Source organism: Lissotriton vulgaris, chromosome 8, assembly GCF_964263255.1.
Source record: "Lissotriton vulgaris chromosome 8, aLisVul1.2, whole genome shotgun sequence".
Classification (NCBI taxonomy): domain Eukaryota; kingdom Metazoa; phylum Chordata; class Amphibia; order Caudata; family Salamandridae; genus Lissotriton; species Lissotriton vulgaris.
The window spans coordinates 169873069-169895436 of NC_141696.1; the positions used below are offsets into that span (position 1 = coordinate 169873069).

At 44.8% G+C, this 22368-nt stretch overlaps 1 protein-coding gene across 1 annotated transcript in view; it reads right to left on the reverse strand.

Annotated features, from left to right (window-relative positions):
* Positions 1 to 22368, reverse strand: part of INTS4 (integrator complex subunit 4) — a 358899-nt gene that overhangs the window by 2429 nt on the left and 334102 nt on the right. The gene's annotated exons all lie outside the window — the stretch shown is intronic.

Here is a 22368-nt window from a genome sequence, read left to right on the forward strand (position 1 = left end):
GGCACTAGTAGACCCTACTTGAGTGTCATCCTTGTGTGGTTTCTGGGCAAGAATACAAAGCCACTCCAGGATTTGACAAGCAACGCACAAAACACCCATTTCTATGCAGGTGCTGTGCACGCCTGCTCAGCACATTAACATCATGCATTTATGTCTGGATTGAGTCACTCAGTGGGTCACTCAGTGGATTAGTAGTCATAATTCTGGCTATTGGAATTCACGAAAAAAACGGGGCACTCGCAGGCGGGTGCGATATTGCAGCTGTGGACTCCGCAAATAATATTTCGCTCCACTTCTTCAATTGCAAAAGAAGATATCGCACTCCTGGGGTGATACTCACAAAGTTTATTCCGTGACCAACAGCAGACGCGTTTCGACGGAAGTGCCTTTTTCGAAGTAAGTCACTTCCGCGGTTGTTGCGTCTCCAAGGTATTGGTTTAGCCCGGTGCCCGCCTCTCTTCACATCTGACTTGAGGGCGGCTGCTACGTGGTCAGTGACTTCACGGAGGATCAGGAATGCATTGTCTCCTTGACCCCTACCCGGCTGACGATTGATTTAGGGGGCTGGAACGTCTGTGGACTGGAGGAAGCTTTTTACGATCTTATACACTGGAAATTGACTTTGTTTTCATCACTACTTTGCCGCACAACGCATAAATACACATGGACTCACCCCGTGCAGCACTTCCCTGGGAGATGCATCCTGGGGCTTGTGGTCCCTATGAACTACAAGGAGTGAGCAGCTAGTTATGAGGGGGTGTGGTGAATTCCAGCCAATGGTAATGCAGCAATGACATTTTAAACGGGAAGCAAGTCTCCAGAAATGTTTGTTGCCATCTGAGGAAGGCCGGTGTGCGGCTGAAATGCATTATGCCTTTTCATCACATTAAAAGCTTCCACCAGATTCCCCGCTGTGGCCTCTGCTTCTTTGCATGACGGAGGAGTTTGCTGTCATAAATTGTGCGGTATCCAGAAACGCGCTACAGGGGCCCCGTTCTTCAAAGTGGCCCGGGCTCATCTGGTTTATGCTTCGGCGGTTGTTGTGTGTCCAAGGTATTGGTTTAGCCCGGTGCCCACTTCACTTCACATCTGACTCCAGGGCGGCTGCTACGTGGTCCGTGACTTCACGGAGGATCAGGAATGCATTGTCTCCTCGATTGATATAGGGGGCTGGAACGTCTGGGGACTGGAGGAAGCTTTTTACGATCTTATTCACTGGAAATTTACTTTGTTTTCATCGCTACTTTGCCGCACAACGAAGACAGATGCTCAAGCACAGGAGTTCTCAATAGCATACCCTCCGTGCCCAATCGAGAGCCACTGGGATGACTTGGGCCCGGTCAGTCCTGATCTTCTTGAGAACTCTGGGAAGGAATGGTATTGGCGGAAAGGCATACCGAAGTTTCAAATTCTATTGAGGCCAAACATGTCTCTGAGCAAGAGACACCTTGAAAACTCCAAAGCGCAGAAGTGCATTGCACGTTCTCAGTGGTGGTGAACAGATCGAGCCAACGTTCTCTCTATTCACAGAAGAATCCTTGTGCCACCCTTGGGTGCAATTGCTACTGGTGATCCTCAAGGCGTTGACGGCTGAGCTCGCCCACCCTGGCATTCAACGATGCTGCCTGGTCATTCACCACTAGGAAAATTCCCTGGTGGTCCACCCAATCACAGAGGTGCAGGGCCTCCTGGCACATCGTCTTCAACACCACCCCGTCCTGTTTGTTGCAGTACCACAAGGCAGTGCTGTTGTCCATGAGCACCTGAACCAGCCTCCCCTTGACAGACGGAAGGAATGCTTTCAAAGCCAAGCGGATGGCCCACAGCTCCACAAAGTTGATATTGAACCAGGACTCTGCTGAAGACCAGAGGTCTCTGATCTCCACCTCTCACTGAAGGCAACCCTAACCCAGAAGCGATGCATCGTTCACCACTGTCCACTCTGGGTGGGGAATAGGGAGAACTGTTGCAGATGATCTCCAAAATCTGAACATTGTCAGAGAGGTCCACTTGATGTTGGGCCCATTCAGACTTCAGATCCCACAAGAGCCCATAGATGCCACTTGTCATGCTCAACCAGCAGGATGCAGGAGACCATCACCCCAGCAATCTCAGAGTCAACTTCAGTGAAGGCTGAAAGATTTGGATATCCTAGACAGTCTTTCACAGGGTAAAGGCGCAACATTGAACCGTGTCCAGAATCGCTCCAATGAAGGAGAGCATCTGAGAAGGAGTCAGGTGTGACTTCGGCACGTGGATAGTGAACCCCAAAGATGTTAGGAGGTTCGCCATAGTCTCGGGCAAGCTTGCTCTTGAGGTAGGGGGAAGACCGGCACCCCTGACCTCTGTAGGAGTGCTGCTACTACCACCATCACTTTCGTGCTCACCCGAGGGGTGCTCGAAACCAAGGGGAGCACAGCAAACTGGAAATGCTCTTGTCCTACCACGAACTGCAGGTAACACCAATGGGACTGCAGGACGGATATATGAAAACAGGCATACTGCAGGTCCCAAGCCACCATCCAGGGTCGAGGGCAGAAAACGCCAGGGTGAGCATTTTGAATTTCTCCTTCTGGAGGAAGGCATTGAGAGGGCACAATAGGACAAAAGCCAAAGTAGCAGGAAAACAGCCATGTCCTACTTCTGGTGCTGACACCCTCCCGATAGCCTCTTTGGCCAAATGGGCTTGAACTTCGCGCCTCAAAATTGAGAGATGTTCCTCAGTTAGTTACTGGAGGGATGTTTGAAGGTGTGGAGGTGAGAGAATAAAAGGTAGGGCATATCCTCATCGTATGATCTGACCTGTGTGTTGTTATGGTCTGCAAAATATACAAATCCTTCCTCATACTGGATGGCTGTGCTCCACTAAAAGCAAGGTAAAAGCGTTTGGCAGGAGGGGCTGCAGCAAATGGGGTAGTGGACTGGGCGAACTATTGACCTTGACTGAAGGGGAGGTAGGCACCATGGCCTTGGCCACGAAACGTCTGAGTGCCTTGTGGAGGTTGGATTGGCTGGCGGTATGGGATACCTCTATCGAAGGAGCAGTAAGGCTGATATTGCTGGCGAGGTGGGGAAAATAAGCCCAGGGAGCGTGCTGTGGTCCTGTTCTCCTTGAACCGCTTGAAAGCGGAGTCTGCCTTGCCCCCGAGTATTCTAGTTCCATCAAACGGCATGTGCATAAGGGATGACTGGACATTGCCTGAAAAAAAAGTGGTCTATATCCTAGCATGATGGCGAATGGTGACACTGGTGCCAATGGCCTGCCTGATGGAATTGGTGGTGGCCAAGCCACAACAAATTGTGAACTTGGATGCATGGCAACTGGCCTGTGCGGCCTGGCGTGCGGACCGGTCGAAGATAGTCGGGGACACCTGGGTGGACCTGAGCCACTGACTCACAAAGGGTATGAGAACAGTGTTCTAGCACACAGATGACATTCACTGAACTGAGTGCCAAGCTGGTAGGGAAGAAAACCCTCTTCCTGAAAATCTCTATCCGTTTCGACTCCCTATTGGGGCCTGTTATCAGGAAAGTGTTGTAAGACCTGGCATCTTTTGGCGTGGTTTCCCCAGTCTTTTTGTTTCTGACCTCCTGTTTTTGACTGTGTGCTGATTTTCTTTTTTGCCGGCTTTAGGACTCTGGGCACTTTACCACTGCTGACCAGTGCTAAAGTACAAGTGCTCTGTGTCTAAAACCTGATGGTAATTGGTTTCTCCAGTTCCTAGTACTGTGCATCATGGGTGCCCACCGCTTGTAACTCGAATGCACTTTACCACTGCTGACCAGTGCTAAAGTACAAGTGCTCTGTGTCTAAAACCTGATGGTAATTGGTTTCTCCAGTTCCTAGTACTGTGCATCATGGGTGCCCACCGCTTGTAACTCGAATGCTAGTTGTGGTACTGCAGCACTGGTTGTGCCATCCACATGAGTAGCCTCGAAAACCTGTCACTGGTCTGCCACTGCAGCACCTGTGGGGGCAGTTTTAAACTGCCATGTTAACCTGACAAGTACACCCACTTGCCAGGCCCAAACCTTCCCTTTTATTACATGTAAGGCACCCCTACAGTAGGCCCTTGGTAGCCCTATGGGAAGGGTGCAGTGTATTTAAGAGGTAGGGTATGTACTTATGATTTATGCTAAATTCGATCTTCATTACAGCAAGGTCTATCTCTCCCATAGGTCAGCATTGGAGCTGCCTGGTAACCTCGTACCAGTGTATCTTCCAAGTGGGAGTAGATTAAAAGAAAATGGAGTTTGGGGTCTCTGAACTCACAACAATGGTTTTTAGATTGTAGGTCAGAAATTGCCACTATTGGAAAGTCAGCATTTTCTTACTTAATTATTCTGTGCCTTTGCCTGTCCTTTGAGTACACGTCGGGTTGGACGACAGTTGGGCTTTGTGAATTCGCGCTAGACAGTCCTACAAAAAGAGATCTGAGGTGTAGCATGCATATCCTGATTGCCTATCACCAAGCTGATGAGCCTTCCTAAGCTAGAGTGGTGGGAGAGCTGGCCCCTGCATCTAAAAAAGGGCTGTGCCTGTCCCCACACAAATAAGTCTCCATCCCCTGTAGTGTGTCTAGAGCCAGGGCAAGGTCAAGGTCTTGTGCACTAAAAATACATTTCTTCAAAGGTTGGAATAGGTATAAGTACTGGACCTCTGACACTATATACTCGGAACACTTTTCGACTGAGGATATTCTGCAAGGAAGAAGAGCTGTTGGGATTCCAGGAGGGGCTGTTACTTTGTGGTTTGCTTTGCTGTGTTATCCTGCTGCTTCTGTCCTGGGAGTGAGCTTGCCTCCTGTTGGACATCTCAGGGCCATAGAAGACTTCACCTGTGGTACCTGGGCTCATCTGCTTAGAGCCCTACTTGCTAAGTGGTGACGATTCAGTTTCTGTGACACAAGAAGAACCGACAGCGAGCAATTTCGATACCAGTGCCCGTTTACAATTCTGATGCTGTGCCGCTGCCTGCACCGAAGCTGTGATCGCCATTTGATGCAACGACCATGACTTACACCACAGGCTCAAATGCCACTACAGTGCCTCTGAAGGACTACCACCGCAGGAGTCCTGTGCACCGCGCCACCGAGGTCTGTGGTGCACAGCTCCTGACGTCGCAGCTGTGGCTCAGTGGTTCGACCTTGATGCCGCAAACCGAGGCCTCGTGGCTTGACCACGACGTCCTCATCGATACCGCTCAGCAGTAAGGAACCGAGGTATCGCACCTGCAATCGACGCATTACCTCCACTATGCCGCGCATCGTTTCCAGGCGTTAGCAGCTCAGTGACCCTACATCGCTTACACAAACCGATGCCTCACTTACTACAGAGACTCCTCACCTCCTTTACGCACACACTGTCCCTGAGTCCCAACGACCCTGCACAGCAGGAACCGATGCATCACTTGCTTTTGCTACGCCTCACCACTCCTGTGCCTCGCATAATCATTGATTTCTTTACATATCCAAGGTACTGTGCTGAGTCTGCCTGACCCTGTATCCGCCCTGCGTCCCCTCGTGGTCCAACTGAACTTGTGGGTTTGTACTGGTCAAGCGCAACCCAATAGCCCCAGTCAGAGCTATTATTTCCTAAGAACTAGAACTTTAGTTAATATTGAGAACTCCATAACGCGATGTATGCATGTTTGATATTTGGCATTTTGGTTGTGCGTTACTCAGATAAATACTGGCTATTTTTCTAAACTATACAAATAGTTTACACATTGCCTCTGCGGATTAGCTTGACTGCTCTTGTGAAGCTAATAAACGGGGTGAGCAGTGTGTAACTTATTTACCCTAACTAGAGTAATGGTCCCTACATGGACAGGGTGCAAACCACTGCGCACTAGAGACCCCGGTTCTAACATGTTGGAATTAGTCTTGCTTGCAGATGCCTGCACCACCAAGCTTTCAGGTGAGAGGTACTGAGATAAAAACGCAGAGTCGCCTTAGGCAGGGCAGTGACACTGTGCGATGTGGCATTGAAACAGGTGCCAGAGTAAGGTTTGGCCTATGCCCCCAACATAAAATCCATATGGGCCTCATTAAATGGTAAGAGAGAGACTGCAGATGTATGCCTTGGCTGAAGAACCGCCATAAGTACATTGGTTTAGACTTCCATGGTGGGGAGCTGAAGGTCAAGGATTCAGCTGCCCTGTGCATAACCATTGCAAAAAGAAGAGATGATGAAAGGAATGCAGTATCAACCCTCATCATACGGAGACACAGCGAGCATGGGACCCACATCTGAGCATGCACTTCCCACTTAGGGCAACAAATATATATATACATTTCTTTATTCGGTTTTACACATTGGCAAACCATAAAAGCAACATTTTGATAATACAGTTTCATATCTTAGAGAATAAAAAATAAACTTATTACAGGCTAAAATTCAAACGAAGTCAAGCTAATACATTTAAAATGGTGGAGCGTATTATTTCATTACATCATCTGAAACCACATCCAGAATACATTTTTACAGATTTTTCCTGTGCTTCATGACACATTTTAAAAAGTTCAAGACATGAAAACAAGCGGATTCAGATTCTAGCAATTGGAGACGAAGCATTGCAGGGCGACATTGTCTCAGTCCCCAATGCCTTAACAGAGGTAGTAGCCATATTTTCCGATGTGGAAGGTGGAATTTGCAAAACAGTATTGTATGTAAATTAGTTTGTTTTGATTTTGCATCACAAGGACAAACAGGAAAAGTTAGATCCCACCTATTTCCGTCATAAAAGGCTACTAGTCTGAAGAAAAGGTCTAGCCTGAATCTTGTCAGCAGCATCCTCTCATAGGTACTGATCTGTAATGTTAGGTAGGGCTGGATAGAATCTGTGGCCTGGACCATATTGGCGTGAAGAACCGAGGGTTTCGAGGACTCAGAGGTGAGCCTCAATGACTCTAGATGGCTCAGTGCCAGTTGTTTCAATGCTCTATTTTGGTAGATCAATGATGTCCTCGGGTTGGAGATAGTACTTCTCCTTGCCTAGATCTTTAAGGAAATTTCTAATGTACCGAAGCCATGTTCTGTTCTTAGTTCGATCGAGAGTCATTGACTCTGCTGCAATTGTCTGTGTCAGTGAGTTTTTATCGGAAGTCCAAATACGCCTCCAAAGCAGTAATGGCTGAATCTTTATAAGATCCTCTAAGTAGGGGGCACCAAGTTCCAGATGAGATGCATAGATAGAAGTGCATCTTTGTGTTGCTAGGAGGAATCTAAAAAAAGAATTTTCTGCGACCTGAAGGGTACTTACGTCTATATGACCCCAGAGGCCCGCCCCATATAATGCAATCGCCTGACACTTTGCGCTATAGATTTTTAATAGCTCTACTGGAGCCCTTCTCCCCAGGCTCTGTGAAAAGCTCATCAGGGCCGCTGTGGCTCTTTTAAAGAGATGACACCTTGCCTCCACTGCCGGCCGCCAGTTCAGTTTTCTATCAATCATAATACCTAGGTACGGGTACTGGGCAGTTACCTCAAGTTTTTGGCCTTTGAGATAAATACTCTTCACTTATTTTTTCCCACTGCCTGCTATCATGATGAACGTTTTTTTTAACGTTCACATGTAGGTCCAACTTGCCCGTATAATCAGTATACCTGTTCAGGGACTTCTGTAGTTCGCGCGGAGTGCGCGCCAAGATGACGGCGTCGTCTGCATAAAGCAGAGCGGGAATCAGGCGCTTTTTTACCCGTGGCAGGTCCTGGGCCCCCCTCAACATCTCTTCCTCAAGGCCGTTGGTATACAAAGAGAATAGGAAGGGGCCAGGACACATCCCTGCCTGACTCCACACTACACACCAAACGATGCCGCCAACTCCCCCCTTAAGCCAAAACGCACCCTCGCAGAAGCTCTAGAGTATAGTTCTCTCAGGAAATCTAAGAGGACAGAATCCACTCCCATTAATCTCAAAATTGTCCAAAGTTTCGCTTGCGAGACACAATCAAATGCAGCGGACAGGTCTACGTACACCATGTAGACCATGTCCTTCTTTGCTTGAGTGTATTTGCCTATTAACAGGCTAAGATTAAGGGCCTGCTCCACCGTACCAAACCCCTCTCGAAATCCAAACTGGAGATCGGAAATAATGCCTTTCACCTCAGCCCACTGCTGGAGTCTCTCGAGGATTACCCTGCCTGCGACTTTGCCCCCGGAGTCCAGCAGTGAGATGGGGCGATAGCATGTAACATCCTGGCGATCCCCTTTCTTAAAAATTGGGACCATGATAGAATTGGTCCAAGATTCTATCAGTTCCACTTTTGCTGCTGCGCTACACACTCTAGTGAGAATAGGGGCTTAGAGATCTAAATTATATTTAGAGAGATCCACGGGGACCCCATCTGGGCCCGGAGCTTTCCCATTTTTGCTTGCTTCTAGTGCAACTAGTACCTCAGAGATGTCAAACTGCAGGGATATTGGGTACTCGACCATTGGGAGTGTGTTTTCTGTCCCTCGTGATGTTACTGTGTTTTAAAAATTTTTTGAGAAGTGGGACACCCATATGTCTTCCCCTATAGCCACTTCTATCTTGGGACTGTTATCGTCTGTTAGATAGGGGGATCTAACTGTTCGCCAAAATACCTACATGGGGTGAAATGGAATTAGTTGATTCAATCGCCGCTAGTGGTCAATCGACCATTTCGAGGCCACTGAATCTATTCCTCGTCGGGATGTTAAACCAAGTATCCCAGCGGGGTTGCTCTCTATGGATCATTCTCTGCGAGTATGGGCCCTGATCATCCCATCCCCCCCTCCTATAGCGTGATCCTACTGTGTGCCAGGAGCTATCATAATCATGACGGCGAGGGGCCACTATTTGTCTTATGTTACCATATTCAAAAGGCCGAGGGGCTGTTATTTCCCAGGGAGTTTCATGGTCGTTAAAAAAGCCATTGTATTGTCTTGCGGGGTAAAAGAAGGAGAGTGGTTTCGTACTTATACCTCCATTTACACTCGAGTGCTCCCAAGAGCAGATATAATCTACTACTCGGGGGTCCTCGAATGTAATGACAATACAATCTCCCGGAATCGTTTTTCTACCATTTCCCACCCAGGGAGTCCTACGAACCATCAAAATCCTGGAAGGCCAGGATGGTGGGATAGGGCGATTGGTATTTAACCAATGCTGGGCCTTATTTTGTAGTGACCATGTAGGTTCTGTGTTGTAATCCACTAATTCGGGGACGCCTGTCATTACTACCACAAAGGGAGATGCTTCTGGTGGCATCTCAACAGGGAATCTACCTTCGGGCGGTCCTCTGGGGCCGCCTCTGTTTGATACTGTGGCCAGGTTTTTTTGTGCTTGTGGTTTACAGCCCGGGGTTTTGGCTACCGGCGTTTTAGGTACCGTAGTTTTTAGCACTGTTTTTTTGGGCGCAGATGTCTTAGACGCCGGTGTTTTGAGCGTCGCTGCTAATACCACCGGTGAATTACTCTGTGGGAGGGTTATAGCAGTGTTAGTGGGGAGTTTGCTGCAGCTGCAAGGGTTTTTTTTTTACCAAAGATTTCAGATAAGCAAGGCGCTCTGCCTAGTGTTTACGTTAAGAAGTTCTTAATAGCTAGGTAAAGGTATGGTGCGTTAGAGCGAACGGAAAAGCCCTTAACCGTTCAGAAGAAAATCATGAAAGACTCTCACATTACATAGAAACAGCAATGCTCTCGCACACACTCACAAGGTATAATACTGGTAGTAAATTAATGAAAAACATAAAGCATGTGTAACAAAAAGTAGACAGATGCAGAATCCCGGGTATATTTGTTAAGGTGGGTTGTTTAACGAGTCCACAACCGGCTTTGTACGGTCCACAACCAGCCGACACGTGTTTCGTCGTGTGAGGATAAGTCACAACGACTCTTCACGGCTTGTGGCACAACCTGCGCGTAAGCAGGTCAGAAAGGAAGAAATTCCTGAGGATAATATTCAGTGCTTAAATGGTATTGTATCTGTAGAAATTATATCTGATTCAACGTGTTTCCAGCGAACATGAGTGTGTTCTACTGTCGACAATGAGCCCACAATGTAAACGGGTGCTCAATAAATATACGCTTAATACGTGTGTGTATTAGGCAGGTACCGGGGGGGGGAACCACCTCTTGTTCGTGACACAGCAAAATAGTTTCGCTCGCAGTCTCGGCGTTATGTTCAGATCTGTGGTATCCCTCCTCTTGTGTTTCCCGGTCGCCATTTTCATTAATTTACTACCAGTATTATACCTTGTGAGTGTGTGCGAGAGCATTGCTGTTTCTTAGTGGGGAGTGTTGCTGATCTGTTTTTATTTGTCATTTCGGGAGCTGTTGGTTTCGATGTTCGATTTAACAATGTGGGTACATTGTTTTGTGTGACTGAGTGGCTGGGAAGAATCTGTTTGTTGACCTTATTTCCCCCCTTTTTTTGTTCCCCCGGGACTTGCGTCAGCTTTATGTGTTTCGCAAGATTGGTTAACTGATTCTCTATATGCACCAATCTTGCTTCTACTGGCTCAAATAGAGATTTCAATATGTCTTTGATGTTATTTAAAAGCTGCAAGTTGTTACTGACAATTGTATCATTACTACAGGATAGAGGGATGGGGGATTCTGGGCTAATAAGGTTGGATGAGTCATGTACTGAATGGTTTACAATTGCAGTGACTAATAGCTGTTCTGGCCTAGGAAGTTCGGTCTCTATCATATTAGCCATATCTCTAATCTCAGTGGTATTTGTGCTTTTCCGGTCATTTTTTCTTTTACTTATTGCACCTTCCCTCCTCCCTCTTGCTTGCCTTGTTTCATCTGGTGTGATTTGGGGAGGGAGCTCTGGGGTCCTTTCTAAATCTGAGGTAATCTGGGCGACTGATATCTGGGAATCTGAGAGCTGTGAGACCGACAGGTCCACGTTATTTGGTAGGCTAAGTCTACCCTCACGGAGGATCCCTTCCCCAGGATTACTGTCTGTTGCAGGGGATCTTGCATTCGCTAGGTGACCCATGGATGATCTCCTAGCGTGTTCTAGGTCCAGGGACACCCTGCCTTCCATCAAGGTGATACTCTGATCAATGAATAAATTAGCCTTGGTGATAAAGTCATCCATGGGTCCTAGTAGTTTGCCCCCGTCCCCTGTGGCCTTACTTTTACTCTTAATACCTCTGGTTAGTACCATTGTTCTTGGTAAGCCAGTGCAGGGAGGTTAATTGCTTGTCTAGGCAACGTTCAGTGAGGCTGGCTTTTTTAGAAGGTTACAGATGTGGGCTCAATATATGGACAGTACTTACAATAGTCAAAAAGATATCTCAAAGGTAATGAGTTAGGGAGATGGCCCTGTCCGGTCTCTCTGGTCTTCAAATGGCCCGCCCTTTGCCCGGCTTCGTCCCACGCGCGTCCCGCGTCTGCGCGTCTGAATGGAATTAAGTAGAGGGGAGGAAAGGGGCGGGAAGAGTCGCAGGTGCGCTGGTGCCTCGAGTGCTGGTCCTGCTGGGACTCGCAGTCCCGCACCCACAAACCGGCCAAAGTTCGGTCTCTCCCCGGTGGTCCTGTCAGGATTCAAGGGTCCACGGGCTTCCTTGGCGTAGCAGAAATCCAAAATGAAACTGGACGGCAGCGAGCGGCTCCCGCGAGCCGTTTTAAAGCAGCAGGGGGAGGAGAGGGGCGGGAAGAGTCGCAGGTGCGCTGGTGCCTCGAGCGCTGGTCCTGCTGGGACTCGCAGTCCCGCACCCACAAACCGGCCAAAGTTCGGTCTCTCCCCGGTGGTCCTGTCAGGATTAAAGGGTCCACGGGCTTCCTTGGCGTAGCAGAAATCCAAAATGAAACTGGACGGCAGCGAGTGGCTCCTGCGAAGCGGGGGCCGCGAGCCGTTTTAAAGCAGCAGGGGGAGGAGAGGGGCGGGAAGAGTCGCAGGTGCGCAGGTGCATCGAGCCCTGGTCCTGCTGGGACTCGCAGTCCCGCACCCACAAACCGGCCAAAGTTCGGTCTCTCCCCGGTGGTCCTGTCAGGATTCAAGGGTCCACGGGCTTCCTTGGCGTAGCAGAAATCCAAAATGAAACTGGACGGCAGCGGGCGGCTCCCGCGAAGTGGGGGCCGCGAGTCGTTTTAAAGCAGCAGGGGGAGGAGAGGGGCGGGAAGAGTCGCAGGTGCGCTGGTGCCTCGAGCGCTGGTCCTGCTGGGACTCGCAGTCCCGCACCCACAAACCGGCCAAAGTTCGGTCTCTCCCCGGTGGTCCTGTCAGGATTCAAGGGTCCACGGGCTTCCTTGGCGTAGCAGAAATCCAAAATGAAACTGGACGGCAGTGAGCGGCATGGACCCACGTCCCTTCCTAAAGGCAGCCTGGGGCTACCCACAGGATCAGCACTGACCCCACGCTCAGTAGCTACTGCTCACAAGGCTCCATGGCAAAGGATACTGCAGAATTGTGTATGGACTCACTGGACATCATTACAGGCCACACCGCTTTTCTACAGCCATCTCAAACTCTGGAACACTCTGTACTCCTCCAGATAATGACCCTCCATCGCACTGCCTGCATGACTGAGTTTGCCTTTGGATGACATACAATACAGAGTGTTGTGTTGTTTTGTGACTTATCTTTCTTATCCATTCTTGGTACAACTGTCTGTGCCTGCTGTAGCTGGAATTTGCATACATTTTTTTTATGTCATCTTGACACAGATCAGCAACAACAGGAAGTGCTTTGACTTGTCTCCTACATGGTTCCCTGAAGTTGTTTAAAAAGCAGTCCTTTAGACGTGTCGACCTATATTGACTGTGAAGAAATATCTGAGAACTGTTCGATCTGATGGGCAGGCATTTTAAGGTGCTGGCATGGCAGGCTCAGACAGAGCAAAAGGCACAAGATTCTGTTATTGTTTCCTGGATTTTCATAGGCTGGGTCTGCTAAGCAGATGATGTTGGTCTGTCATAGGGAAAACAAGTATAATGGACTCATCATGCGCCTGAGGTCGTTGATTAGATCTACCAGCACTTGAATTATAGTCAGTTCACAGGATTCTTCATACTGCTCCTCACCTGGATCATATATCAACTGTACTTGATCATAGTTAGTGAATTGCTCCTGGAATCTGAGGTAGTTTGGATGATATGAATAATATTGTTCCTGCTGTGGTGAACATCCCTGCTTTTCCCCTGTGTCTTGACTTTTTATTTCGACTTGCCCAGGAATAAGCTATTCCATAGAGATGTTCCGGCTCGTACTACCACTCTTCTTCGACCTTTGTTGTCAGCAATTTTGTTGGTGGCATAGGTGGTATTTTATAAGGTGAAGTACGTTCCAATAAAATGTCCACTATGTGGTTTCCTCTTCCTTGTGTCTCTCCTTAACGAGAACGTTATCAGTGGTGGTTTCATCTTAGATCAGGTGTCTTCGTCAGCAGCATTTCTCTTGTCGGACTGGTCATACACTGAATTAATGGGTATTTCATTGACAAATTAGTGCCTGGGTGCATCATAGATGGGCCAGCCGCCAGAGAGGTTGGTGACTGAGCATATACTAATTTTGCTGGCTGAGGATGGTAGTATCCATGCTTCTTATTTTAGGCAACTGTAGTCGATTGTTCGTCGATGTAGATCTCTGGTGCGGTCGATTGTGGTTTAATCGACACTGTGTCTGATTTTGTTTTCTTCAATTTAGGAGACAGCAGTGGAAGCAATTTTGGTAACTATTTCCTTTTCTTTTGCCCATGCTCTGGTGATGGGTAACAAGGCTTCTCATATTTTTTGGGAGGATTTAAGATAAAAGTAGGACCTATCTAAAAGATGGGACAGCAAAACTCTAGGTCTCACTTCCACACAACTTATGGTAGAAATCTGTGAGGTGAGATGGTGTCTGGCAGGCTTGAGGATGAGTCACGTACCTCATTGTCTGAAGTTTGAATCTTTTTAAATGAGGCAAGGGTGATACTACAGTGGCACTTTTATGGGACCTTTCAGGCAGATAGTGGCTGATATTGGTAGTGTGAAGTTACAGTGCAACTCCCCTCTCGATGACGTAGAATGATTCAAGCATGTAAATCTATAAACAATCCAATGCTGGAGAAACTGTCTTTCTAAGTACAATTTAAACATTCTCCTCTTCAGATTCTTTTACTGTATTTTCATAAGCTTTTCCTGCATGTACTTATTCAGTACAACATAACGTTGTTTGTTTCTTGAAGTTATGTAAAGCACTCTGGACGAAAGCATAATTTATCAATTCAATTTAAAGAAGTTTTCTTGTTGTGACTAAATGCAAAATATATGGGAACATTTTTATAGGCTGCAAACACTACTAACATTATTAAGAATCCACACATTCATTTTGTTTTTGAAATATAAAAGTACGGAACAGTAGGAAGGCCAAATACTAACTCAGTACCCACATAATCTTGGCAACTCTAAGGAGTTATGTTTATGTTCCAGTGACTAAGTCGCAACATTAGCATTTGTAGAACAGAGTTCTAAACCTAGCTCAACAGGAGGACCAACATGTATGAGCTTAGTTTAAAAGTAATTCCCCATGTTCACTTCCCTGCCAAAAGGGAGTGTTTAATCTCCAGCTAAAACAGTGTTAAGGCTTTATAAAAGCTCTAGACGTATACTATAATCAATGTAGATTCCCTTTGAGGGTCATCGCTTTTGGAGTGAAAGAACATGCCACATGTTAACAATCAAAGTACAAAACACACAAACAAGATGTATATGTTTGCATTGGGGACAGTAAAAAAGTCTCTGGTCGCTGGGGAATGGAAAACTCCTGCCAGTCTTATGTAAAGGATGTCCCCTATCACCTGAATGTTATGCAACTGCATATGCAAGGATTCTGCAAAGTTCACAATCAAAATCACAGATCAAATTGGCCTGGGGGAGTAACACCAAGTTGCAGTGTCAAGTAAAGAAGTTTGGGGGCGCTCTGCGAGGCATTTTTTGAGTGTCCCTGCTTGGAACAACTTCACATTTAATTACCCATTCCCTATTAATTCAATCTCTTATGGTGTCAACTATTGAGTTAGACGTTAAACCTTTAACTTTTCAAAACCAGTTTTACACAAAACAGTCACAATATTTCTTGACCAAGACCACAAAAATACTTGAGAGGAATCTGGGATGAGAGAGACAGAGTAACCTGAAGAGGAAGACAGACAAAGGGAGAGTGGTTTTGATTGTGAAATAGAACAGACAGAGGCCCAGGAACAAGAATGTTCACTACACAGGGGCACGTTGTGTCTCTAGTGGAACACTAGAGACATCCCCTTGGGCACTCTTTTATCTCCTCCCTTGTAGTCAGAGGATTCCACACATTTTGTATTTCTTTACTTAGATATTTTATTGGATATTTTTAATGTCTTATATTGAATTCATTCATTCATTAGATTCTCATTGTTTCAACATCAGTGACATATAATTCTTAGTGTTCCAATGCATTTCGGGCGGTATCACAACGCCCTTCATTAGGGAATCAATACTATAGAGAAAACAAAAAATGTGAAAAAACGTCACTAACTAAATAAAAATGATGAATATTATCAAAACAGAGCATAATTATTAAAAAAAAAGCATAACTGTGCATTCCTACATAAGAGAATGAAACGTCTACATTTAGGTACAACATGGTAGTAATCTATTGTCCTTATCTAAGTTGCATGCATACACTCACGTGTCACTGTTCTTCTCTTAGGAGGGTATGTCTGAAAAAATATAGTGAAACGACGAATGTAAGCTCAATGTTCTAACTGCGCTATTTTAAAAAATCTCAACACAGTAATAACCGATAGTTCTTGGGACACACTGACCTCGTTCTCACTATCTCGGCGTTTAGTTCAGCAAACTCTCCGACTCCATTGCCAAATGGTTGTCAAGGATACGAACAAGCTGAAATTCTATTAGATGCCGTTCCGCTCACGTGACACGGAGCGTCATCTCAAACACGAAGCTTATTGTAGGCTCGGGTTCTTCCTCTTAACTATGCTTAAACGTGAAAACAGTGCATCAGTCCTAGTTAGTGCTGTGTATAATTCAATTATCATTAAACTTACCCATATTAGGAAAAAATCGGAAAAAATCATAAGTATCCCTACTGGGATTCGAACCTCTTGTACCCTGCGAAACATAAAATCTAACCTCGATCGCGGTGTGCTACCGTGGATAATGATTACAGTGAAGGAAAAAAAGACAGAAAGGTGGTAAAAAGGTAGATGTGCACTGAATAATCAGTCAGTAGGCATTAAACTATAACAAAATAAACATCATAGTATATATTATCACAGGTGTCCAGTCCAAGGTGAGGAAGAGCATGCATACAGTGATGCACGTTCAATTAAAGGTAACATGACAGTTCGCTCCGTTCGTTGAGCCCATTAGGGCTTTGAGTGCACAGTTTATGTATCCAAAAGTTCTCTCGTTGTAGTAGGTGTTTGGTGTTGTCTCTTCCTTCTATTTTTTCTGCTACTTCCAACACCATGTATTGTAATTGCGAGATGTTGTGTTTTGCCTCAGTGAAGTGGGCGGCTACGGTGGATTTTACGCTTTTGAGCCTGATGTTCGATTTATGTTCCGTCAGTCGTGTTCTTATGCTTCTTTCCGTTTTTCCCACATATAGTTTTCCGCACGGGCATTTCAGTGCGTAAATAACATTTTTGGTATTGCATGTGGCATTAACATTGACTTTGATATTGTATCCCTTCATCGGATGATTAATGGTATTGCCTTTAATGATATTGTTGCAGCTTCCACAACTTAGACAAGGTTTAGTTCCTTTGAATGATTTGGTTTGGGGTTTGCGCTGCTTGAGGATTTCCCCCATGTTTTGAGCTCTTGTGAGTGCGAATATTGGAACTTGATCAAAATCATGTTGGAAGTCAGGTTCTGACTTCAGCATATTCCAGTGTTTGGTGATAATTCTTTTAAAGTTGTAACTTTGGGTGGAGAATTTCGACACTGCTACTATGCGAGCTTCCTCATGTTTATTGGACGGTTTTAGAAGATCCTTTCTGTCCATCACATCCACTCTTTTTCTCGCTCTGTCTATCACCTCAGTTGGATACCCTCTATTAGCGAATCTTATGCCCATTTCATCCAAAGAAGTTTTCACCTTTATGCTGTCCGATGTTATTCTCTTGACTCTTGTCATTTGTGAATAGGGCAAATGTTGTTTTAGACTTGGTTGGTGGAAGCTAGTATAATGTAGCATGTTATTCCTGTCCGTTTCCTTTCGGTATATTGTTGTTTCAAAGCCTTTGTTGGTTAAGTTAATTCTCATATCCAAAAATGTTATTGAAGACTCTGACATTTCCCAAGTGAGTTGTATGCGGCTGTTAGAACATTGAGCTTACATTCGTCATTTCACTATATTTTTTCAGACATACCCTCCTAAGAGAAGAACAGTAGAGACACAACGTGCTATTTTGTCAATCAGGCGCCCAGGGACGTTGGCCGCCACCCACGGAGCACCCAAAAAGGAACGAACAGTGTTATACACAGGTTGTGCACTCACTCCACAATACAGATATTCAATTGAGTGAGTCCCCCCGGAAGGAGTAGCACACCAAAGAACCATGAGTAACTATGAAGATATAACAAAAAGTACAGATGCTAGGGCAGAGACTTTTGCTTTTAAAGAGACAGAAGCAGACCGAATATATTCGCTAATAAGGGAAGAATTATCACAGGAACCCTCTACCCGGGGTAAGGAACAAAACGTCAAACAATTAATTTACTTGACTAAAAGACAAATAAACCAAAAGCTCCATGCGAGTACACTGATAAAGTATCATCGAGCACAGCGCATTCCGAGAGGCCTAAGAATCTCCCTAAAACCTTCACTTTGTAAGAACTCTAAGCAATTCCAGGATAAGTGGTTTGCAATCCTCAATAAGTGTTCACTGGACCTCATCCTACTGATAATCGAGGAACTATCAGGAATCTTAGATGAACTAACAAAAGAAATTGGAGAAGTATCAAATGAGTTATCTAAAATGCTAACTGAGGACGAACTATCACAGACACTAAATGATATTAAAGCTCAGATGGAAAAACATACTAAAGAGATTAATGAAAGAAAAATTCGGAAATTCAAAAGGGACACCCTCGACTACAAGTTGGGGGAGGTATATACATGGGCAGATATTTACGCCCAAAAAAGAAAGAATCGACCATATACACCTAATACGGATACATCCTCCACAGGTAGTGACACTTCCCAAAGATCTCAAAGACACCAACCAAGTTCAAGTCAGCGAGAACAAGCACGGGCTGAACCAAGAGCTCAATCAGGAGAGAGGTCACAAGACGACACCCAAACCGAACAACCAACGACAAGCAAACCAACAACAGTGAATCCTTTTTTAGAGCAAGGACAGGCCCAAAAAGGCGACCCCGGAGAGGAAAAGGCAAAAGAAAAGGACAAAGAGAAGGAACACCCCAACACGAGGAGCACCACAATCCCAAAGAAAGACAAAGACAAGAAGAAAACAGTGACGTGAATCAACTGGTCATCAACATCAGCAACTTCCAACCAAGTGAATATGAACTCAGTTTACTTCAACGTGGTACTTCCTATGTTCCCACAACCAACACTAGCACATTAGAACTAGAAGTAAGTTTTTATAAACTCATGCGCAAACTCAGACTTCGATATTATTTTGACCATGTACTTCCTCAAACAAACAAAGAAATTGAAGATCAGCTGTGTGGATTAAGGATTTCTAGCAATTTTCAAGCGCCAACAAGCCACAAAACTTTGGATTTGTATGAGAAAATGGTGAAACAGGATCTAGCCCAACTTAATTGCGAAAAAAAGTCAAAAAGAAATATGACACGGAAAGACATGGACACCCTAAAGAAATTGGCTAACAAAACAGATATAAGATTCACAAAAGCAGACAAGGGAGGCGCCCTTGTTATTATGAACAACTCCATGTATGAAGAGAAGGTTCTTGAACACCTGTCAGACACCAACACCTACTTATTACTTGATGTGAATCCTACCAGCGATTTTTCCAAAAGTCTAGACAACATTGTGAATAAAGCATACGAAATGGGCACTATCAACATCAAAACTAAGAAGTTTCTAGTGAATCCAAATCCAAAAAGTCCGGTATTCTACATGATACCTCAAATCCATAAAAACTTGATGGACCCTCCCTTACGACCTATTGTATCGACGAAAGGAAGCCTTCATGAACCAATTGGTCAATTAATTGACAAGCATCTTCAACCCACAGTAAGAAACATGAGGACATACGTCAAAGATTCAACTGACTTTTTAAAAAAATTGGATGAAATTCATCTTGATCTGAGTGAAAAATTGATTATGTGTACAGCAGACGTACGGTCGCTGTACACTTCAATACCGCACAACCTTGGATTGGAAGCTGTTGAAAGAGCTCTAGTAAACACAGATCTGAAACAGGATTTTCAGGTTTTCCTTATCGAATTAATGACATTCACGCTACACCAAAGTTACTTCAAATATGGCGAACAGTGGTATCAGCAACTCACAGGAACAGCAATGGGAAATTCGGCGGCCCCTGTGTACGCTAATATTTTCATGCAAAGCTACGAAGAACTCAATATGTTCTCTAAACCAATTTGGAAGGACAATCTGAAATTCATGGTCCGCTATATAGATGATATTTTCATCTTATGGAAATCTTCCAAAACATTGCTAGAAACAGCACTATGTGAATTTAATCAGGAATACAGCCGCATACAACTCACTTGGGAAATGTCAGAGTCTTCAATAACATTTTTGGATATGAGAATTAACTTAACCAACAAAGGCTTTGAAACAACAATATACCGAAAGGAAACGGACAGGAATAACATGCTACATTATACTAGCTTCCACCAACCAAGTCTAAAACAACATTTGCCCTATTCACAAATGACAAGAGTCAAGAGAATAACATCGGACAGCATAAAGGTGAAAACTTCTTTGGATGAAATGGGCATAAGATTCGCTAATAGAGGGTATCCAACTGAGGTGATAGACAGAGCGAGAAAAAGAGTGGATGTGATGGACAGAAAGGATCTTCTAAAACCGTCCAATAAACATGAGGAAGCTCGCATAGTAGCAGTGTCGAAATTCTCCACCCAAAGTTACAACTTTAAAAGAATTATCACCAAACACTGGAATATGCTGAAGTCAGAACCTGATTTCCAACATGATTTTGATCAAGTTCCAATATTCGCACACACAAGAGCTCAAAACATGGGGGAAATCCTCAAGCAGCGCAAACCCCAAACCAAATCATTCAAAGGAACTAAACCTTGTCTAAGTTGTGGAAGCTGCAACAATATCATTAAAGGCAATACCATTAATCATCCGATGAAGGGATACAATATCAAAGTCAATGTTAATGCCACATGCAATACCAAAAATGTTATTTACGCACTGAAATGCCCGTGCGGAAAACTATATGTGGGAAAAACGGAAAGAAGCATAAGAACACGACTGACGGAACATAAATCGAACATCAGGCTCAAAAGCGTAAAATCCACCGTAGCCGCCCACTTCACTGAGGCAAAACACAACATCTTGCAATTACAATACATGGTGTTGGAAGTAGCAGAAAAAATAGAAGGAAGAGACAACACCAAACACCTACTACAACGAGAGAAATTTTGGATACATAAACTGTGCACTCAAAGCCCTAATGGGCTCAACGAACGGAGCGAACTGTCATGTTACCTTTAATTGAACGTGCATCACTGTATGCATGCTCTTCCTCACCTTGGACTGGACACCTGTGATAATATATACTATGATGTTTATTTTGTTATCGTTTAATGCCTACTGACTGATTATTCAGTGCACATCTACCTTTTTACCACCTTTCTGTCTTTTTTTCCTTCACTGTAATCATTATCCACGGTAGCACACCGCGATCGAGGTTAGATTTTATGTTTCGCAGGGTACAAGAGGTTCGAATCCCAGTAGGGATACTTATGATTTTTTCCGATTTTTTCCTAATATGGGTAAGTTTAATGATAATTGAATTATACACAGCACTAACTAGGACTGATGCACTGTTTTCACGTTTAAGCATAGTTAAGAGGAAGAACCCGAGCCTACAATAAGCTTCGTGTTTGAGATGACGCTCCGTGTCACGTGAGCGGAACGGCATCTAATAGAATTTCAGCTTGTTCGTATCCTTGACAACCATTTGGCAATGGAGTCGGAGAGTTTGCTGAACTAAACGCCGAGATAGTGAGAACGAGGTCAGTGTGTCCCAAGAACTATCGGTTATTACTGTGTTGAGATTTTTTAAAATAGCGCAGTTAGAACATTGAGCTTACATTCGTCATTTCACTCTATTTTTTCAGACATACCCTCCTAAGAGAAGAACAGTGACACGTGAGTGTATGCATGCAACTTAGATAAGGACAATAGATTACTACCATGTTGTACCTAAATGTAGACGTTTCATTCTCTTATGTAGGAATGCACAGTTATGCTTTTTTTAATAATTATGCTCTGTTTTGATAATATTCATCACTTTTATTTAGTTAGTGACGTTTTTTCACATTTTTTGTTTTCTCTATAGTATTGATTCCCTGATGAAGGGCGTTGTGATACCGCCCGAAATGCATTGGAACACTAAGAATTATATGTCACTGATGTTGAAACAATGAGAATCTAATGAATGAATGAATTCAATATAAGACATTAAAAATATCCAATAAAATATCTAAGTAAAGAAATACAAAATGTGTGGAATCCTCTGACTACAAGGGAGGAGATAAAGGAGTGCCCAAGGGGATGTCTCTAGTGTTCCACTAGAGACACAACGTGCTATTTTGTCAATCAGGCGCCCAGGGACGTTGGCCGCCACCCACGGAGCACCCAAAAAGGAACGAACAATGTTATACACAGGTTGTGCACTCACTCCACAATACAGATATTCACTACACAGGGGCCCCATGGAAGTTGGGGGTCCTGGGCGAATGCCAACTTTGCCTATGCCTTAAAACATCTCTGCCAAGTTAAGCACAGCTGTAGCTTGGAAGAAAGTCTTTAGAATGTAAATGTGAGGGTAGCAGAAGAACATCTGTAGCCCCAGGATGCCTGGCACCATAGCAAGACGTTTTATGTAAGTGCTCGGAGCTGTGTTCAGATTAGAGGGCTGCTGTTTTCACTGGCAATGTTGACCACCCATGGTCGCAGGAGCAAGGAACCTGTAAGTCTGGGGAAAAAGATGTGAAAAATTGCCATCACATACATAAATAACACAAATAGTTATATGGCTGCAGAGCTTATAGCTTTTGTGCCTGTATCATCATCTTGAGCATCTGGATGGCGATGGGAATAAGTCCACCGCTTCAGAAAGAAAGTGGATGGAGTACTAACAATGCCTGTTTCTGAGGTGAGGCACAGGTGCTATAGCTCACAAAAG